Raw genomic sequence first — 6,000 nt, forward strand, 5'->3', positions numbered from 1 at the left:
GGGTAGCACAGTGAGTTAAGCATCAGACTCTTGGTTTTGGCTCAAAACCAAAGTCTTGTTGTGACCTCAGTATCATGGGATTTAGCCCTGCACTGGGCTTTGTGCTTGGTGTGGAGTCTGCTTAAGACTCTCTCTCCCTCTCCTTTTGCTCTTCCCACTTCAAATAAATAAATAAATAAATAAATCTTTAAACAAAAAAAGACATGTTTCATTATCAGTCAGGGCAATACATCCTTAAAAGGAGATGATTTTACTTCTAAGAATGACAAAAATTTAATACATGGATATGATCAAGATATAGGGAAATGAACATTCCTGTTACTGGAGGGATATATGTTAGTAGGATCTTTTTGGAAGACAGTTTGGTAAGATCCATTAAAATTTTAAATGTGAGTAATTCTGAGTCAGCATTATATCTCTAGAAATTTATCCTATGGAAAAATGCGCACAAAGACATATGTGCAAGGATATGTGCTGTAACATTGTTTTACTTTAATAACAAAATAACTGAAAATAACTAATAAATGTAGGTGTGGAAAATTTATAATATGGAAACCAATGCAGCTGTTTTAAAGAATGAGATAAACACACATGCAATGAATGAAAGTATCTGTAGGAGTACTGTCAGTGAAAAAAGTTTGTCACAGAACAGTCCTTCTAATGTGTTCCGTCTTACAACATATAAATGCATTACATGGATGTACCGAGAAGAAGTAAAAGACTCCCCACTGAAGTTCAAAAGTAGTACTCTCCTAAGAAGGGTTTGGGACTGAGGATGATGGGTGGGCAAACGGCTAAGTTCATATTTTAGTCTACCTAACAACATATTTAAATACTTGTACAATAAGAACATTCATATATTAAGTATATATTTTAAAGATAAAATTTAAAAACTCAATAGGTTATAATATCGAAATCAAGATGGCAGACTGAGAATATTCGTTGATCATCCTTTTCTCTCTAGGCACTATTAAAAGTATAGAAAAATATTTTTTTAAAAGGAACAAAATCAAATAGCATTATAAAACAAGAGAACATGCCATGCAGCTTTGTCTGGGTCTTTCAGTTACTGTAGAGTATTTGAAAGGCCCAGTATTAAACATGCCTTTGGCAGAACAGAAAATTTAGGAAACTCCTAGAAGATAAAAATTAGATAGGATCAATATATAAATTAATAGAGAAAACCAGAACAACAACAACAAAAACACAAGAGCCAAAACATCAAAGATATGTTCTTTCTAGGAAATACCAGGAAGCTCTTAGGTCAGAATCAGTGAATATGAAAACCAGGGATAGCTTGTAAAGTAATGAACAGGGCAATGAACTGGTACTAAGAGGGCATCAGGAACACAGGATCGACAATTCCAGAGCTTCCTCAAACAGTTAATAGGAATGGCTAGGAGTACGGCCAGCCCACAGATGCAGCTGGGTGAGGGACTGGTCGGGAGATGGGAGGGCTCTTTGCATAGATGTTGGGCCTGATGAGTAAACAGAATTGCGCTTGAGTGGAGATCAGGTGTCCACATCAGTGACCAAGGAGAAAACAATCAAATGCAGGAGAATTTTGGCCAGTGTTCTGCCAACTTGAGTGGTTCTCACCGTGGATCTTAGAGGAATCAGCCTAATGAAGCTCCTGTTCCTCAACATGGAACAGCACAGACGGCGGCATCAGTCCTCCTACAGGGGAGGAGCCGGGCTACCTGACTCCAGAGAAATTCAGATGGCCAGGTTGTGTGAATTTGCCTTCTACAGTGACAAAAGGGAGCTCTCAAGCAGGTGTTTGGAGTATGGGTGTAGGGCTGGTCATTGCAGTATTGTTTGTAACAGCAAACATGAATAAATAGATGAAGGAAGGGAGACAGACATCCTGCACCAATTGGGGGGGGAATGCTTGGATAAGATACGGTATGCTCTTATTATGAAACTATCAGTAATTAAAAGACCCAGACAAATGTATATGTATTGACATGGAAATATATCTACTATTTTATGGAATGAAAATCAGGTTGAGGCAGTCTTTAGTTATGAAAAGATGTCCTTAACCTTCTATCTGGGAAGGTTCTAGAATATTCCACAAATTTGTGGACAGTGGTTACACTAGGGAGTAGGAGTTTGAAGGGGAGGGTGGAGAAGTCGAGGGTAAGTCTTTTTACCTCCCTGACATTGTTTGAAATTTGTATCGATGGGCAAATATTGTTTTGTAAGTAACTATTTACAAATAAGTAAAAAAGTGCTTATTTTAGTGTTATTTTGTAAAAATAATTACAGTAGGAAAAGGTGGTTACACACACACACACACACGCCTAGAAGAGCCACATAAAAAATACCAGCAGTGTTTATCTCCAAGGCAGTAAGCTTGAAGATTTTGTGTTCATTGTTTATACTGCTCTGTGCGACCTAGTATTTCCCCAGCAATATCGCAGACCAAGAAAAACCATTTCAATTAAAAAACAAAGCTTCTTAAAAGTGGAGTGTCCCTCTTGCTACTTTTTCAACATGAGACCAAAATCCTGGAGAGCCGTTATGTGTCGGAGAGCCCTTCACTTGAATGTGGGGTCGTGCTCTCAGAATTAGCCAGGAGGGCATCTAGACGTTTGAACGCGGCGGTTGGACGTCAGGGTTGCAGACAGGCAAGTGCTGGTTGAGTGACCAGGCGCTCCCCTCCGTGCCCCAGCCTCCCGAGAAAGAGAACGATTCGTCACATTTGCAGATCTCATATAAATAGTCCCCCCCCCCCGCCCCCGCACCTGATGCAAGTTACCCTTGAGTTCGCCCTGCCCCTCGGGGAAGGGTGTGGAGAGAAAGGCTGTCATCTGCGGCCAGGAGCCGCCTCATTCCCGATGGAGAGAGGCTGGTGAGCTGCGAGTTTTTTTTTTTTTTTAAAATATTTATTTATTTATTTATTTGACAGAGAGAGATCACAAATAGACAGAGAGGCAGGCAGAGAGAGAGAGAGGAGGAAGCAGGCTCCCCGCCAAGCAGAGAGCCCGATGCGGGGCTCGATCCCAGGACCCCGAGATCATGACCTGAGCCGAAGGCAGCGGCTTAACCCACTGAGCCACCCAGGCGCCCCGAGCTGCGAGTTTTGACTCTGATCCTCTGCATTGATTTTCCTCTCCTATCTTTTCTCCAGGGTCACCCGGCGATCAGGCCCGAAGACGCGAATTGGAGGGGCGAACATCCAGGTAATTGTGGAAGCACCAGGAAGGCAGCTGCACTGTCCTCGCTGCCCGTGGAAGGGGTTGGGCGGTGAGTCTTCCCCATGGGCGTGTTGCAGATTCGAGCCCTCATTTTGGCTTTTTAAAAATGGGCCGGTTAGAGCGATTTCCACATCCCTTTCCTGGCTCCTAAGCGTTTGCCTCTTGAGGTCGTGTTGCGGGCATAGTTGTGTGTAGGGACTTAGGAAGCAGAGGTGTCCATTTGAGGTGCAGATTGGTGGGTAAAAGCCAACAGGAGGACCACCTGTCTTCAGTTCCAGGGAAGTCTGTGGGCCCAGGACCCATGTCTCCTCTTTTATGATGGTGTAAGCGCTCCAGAGCTCATAGCTGGGTTCTGGCCCTGCTTAACCTTTGCTGCTACTTTTTATTGGGAAAGAAAAGGAAAACAGACCAAAGTCATGTTGCCTGTGCCCTTCAAAACTTAAACAGGAGAAAACTTAGGGGTAGTTCCCTCTCCCTGCGGGTCTGTTTATTGCCACCCACGTGGAAATCTCCGTTGGCACTGACTTTGCACGTCTGGGGACATCCTATTCTCTTCATGGAGAAGCACAAGCATCATCTCTTTTTTGTTGGAAAAATTGAGATCAAGCCCCATCCTCCCTCCCCAAGCCATCTGGATGCCCTCCCTGAGTGGAGCACAGTGCCTTTGCTCCTCCTGCTCACGGTCCTCCTTGCTCCTGCGAGTTTTGCAGGGAGCCAGAAGGTGAGAGAAAGAAGCCCCCTGGTCACAAAGCAGAGGTGAGGAAGGGGTAGCTAGGACCCTGGCGATTTACACATGAGGAAGCCACAGTGGGAGAAGTGTCTTTGGTTGACTTTGGGGGAGTTACTGCTTTAGCCTAGGGTGAACACCAGCCTCCAAAGAAAGCTTCGCATTTTGCAAAACGCAGATTACACTTAAAAGATTTTACACTTAAAAGGTTTTATTTATTTATTTGAGAGAGAGAGAGGTGGGGAGGAGCAGAGGAAGAGGGAGACGCAAACTCTCTGCCCACTGTGGAGCCCGACCTGGGGCTTGAACTCAGGACCTTGAGACCATGACCTGGGCCGAAATCAAGCTGATGCTTAACTGACTAAGCCACCCAGGTGCCACCCCCCCACCATGGATTACATTTAAAAATACTTTATTTGGGCCAAGAACGGTTGGTGTTAATTTTGATAGCTTTATACAGCTAATTTTTAATTAACAACAGCTTTGTGTTTTAAGGGACGCATGTGTGCAGAGTCGATAGGTTGCTAAACATGTATATGCATTTACATTAGTAGCAACATTTTTATTGACACACGTATTATACACCAGTATGAATATGTTTATATATAAATGATTTTTTTCCTAATTTTTAATTCAGATTTGAATAAATTCGTCATCACTGAATGGGGCGAGGGAAGTCAAGATGTTTTTGTGGTTTAAAAATGGAATTCAAGAGAACAGCTGTATTTCCTTGATAGAAGCAATAGACCACTTCTGAAAAGTTATGGTAAAAATAACAGTAAATTCTGAGCCAGTAGTTCTCATCCTACTTTTCTCTTGAGCATGCAGGGAGAGTATGACCCCAGGCCTCCAGAAGAGTGGGTCACCGTGATAAGGGACCCTCAAGGGCTGGTGCATGGACTGGACATGGTGGTCTTGCTAAGGAAGCTTAATAGAATAAGTTGGGGTGAAGAAAAAAGGAAATATTAGAACTTAATTGTATCCCAAAATGAAGAAATATATATTAATACTATATATAGAGATTGATAGGTGTGCATGAAAATAGTTATAAGTATGGATATACTATTTTAAGACCTATTTATTGAGGGCCTACTGTGTACATCAGTGACAAAATGGCAGAGGAGGTGCCATACAGCTTATATTCTAGTTGGGTGGAAATGGGAGGAAAGAGAGAATGAAGTTTGTCAGATGGTGATATGATCCTGGAGGACAGTCCCTCAGGATAAATCGGATTATTCTTCTGAGTAGAAAGGTCAGGGAAAGCCTTTCTGATAATGGAATGATTTTGTACAGAGATGTCAAAAACAGGGACCACATCATGAAGTTATGGGGGGGTGGGGGAGAGCAGAGTAGGCAGAGGAAGCAGCGAAGGCAAAGGCCTTGCACTGGGGTGTTCTAGGTCTAGCTGGGAGGCCGGCATGGCTGGGATGGGGATGCGGTGGTGCAGAGAGCTGTGTGGTAGGACCTGAAGTCGGGAGAGTAGCTCGCTCCACAGATCAAGTCTTCATGTTGGCCTTGAGGCCACTCCTGGTCTTTGGCTTTTGCTTTGAGTGTGGAGGGGAGGTCCGTGGAGGGCCTGGAGAGAAGAGTGACCTCGTGTGACTTACGCTGAGAAAGAACTGGGTCTACCCTGTTGAGAATAGACCGTGAGGGTGGTGAAGTGGAAAGCCCAGCTAGTTCACTAGCTACAGGAGCTGTTGTCCTGGTTTAAATGAGGCCAAGGTCAGTAGCTGTAGAGATGGTAGGAATTAGCCAATGCTGCATACGTTTTCAAGGTGGTACCAGTTGGTGAAGCCAGGACTTGGTGAGGGAAGCAAGACAGTGTGGGTGCAGAATTTAAAAAGACCCTCACTTGGAGACAGGTCATGGAATAGGTGAGAGGAGACCAGTTGGGTTATCTCAGCACAGAATTCATTCCTAGTAACTAGAGGAAAAGCAGAATATGGGGCATGGAGTGGGTGTCTTGGCAGATGTGGGGATGGAAGAACTGGAGGTTTTCTTCAGACTGCTGTGTGCTTTCTTTCTTTTTCTTTTTAAATATTTTTATTTATGTATGTATTTGACAGATAGAGA

The 6,000-nt window shown here is 43.7% G+C and overlaps 1 long non-coding RNA gene across 1 annotated transcript in view; it reads left to right on the forward strand.

Annotated features, from left to right (window-relative positions):
• Window positions 1-3,164, forward strand: part of LOC122904713 — a 91,827-nt gene extending 88,663 nt beyond the window's left edge. Inside the window, exon 3 of the long non-coding RNA XR_006384249.1 lies at window positions 3,134-3,164. This is a non-coding gene — a long non-coding RNA (uncharacterized LOC122904713). The remainder of the gene's footprint in view (window positions 1-3,133) is intronic.
• Window positions 3,165-6,000: the final 2,836 nt, after the last annotated feature.

Source organism: Neovison vison, chromosome 4 (genome assembly GCF_020171115.1).
Source record: "Neovison vison isolate M4711 chromosome 4, ASM_NN_V1, whole genome shotgun sequence".
NCBI classification, from domain to species: Eukaryota; Metazoa; Chordata; class Mammalia; order Carnivora; family Mustelidae; genus Neogale; species Neogale vison.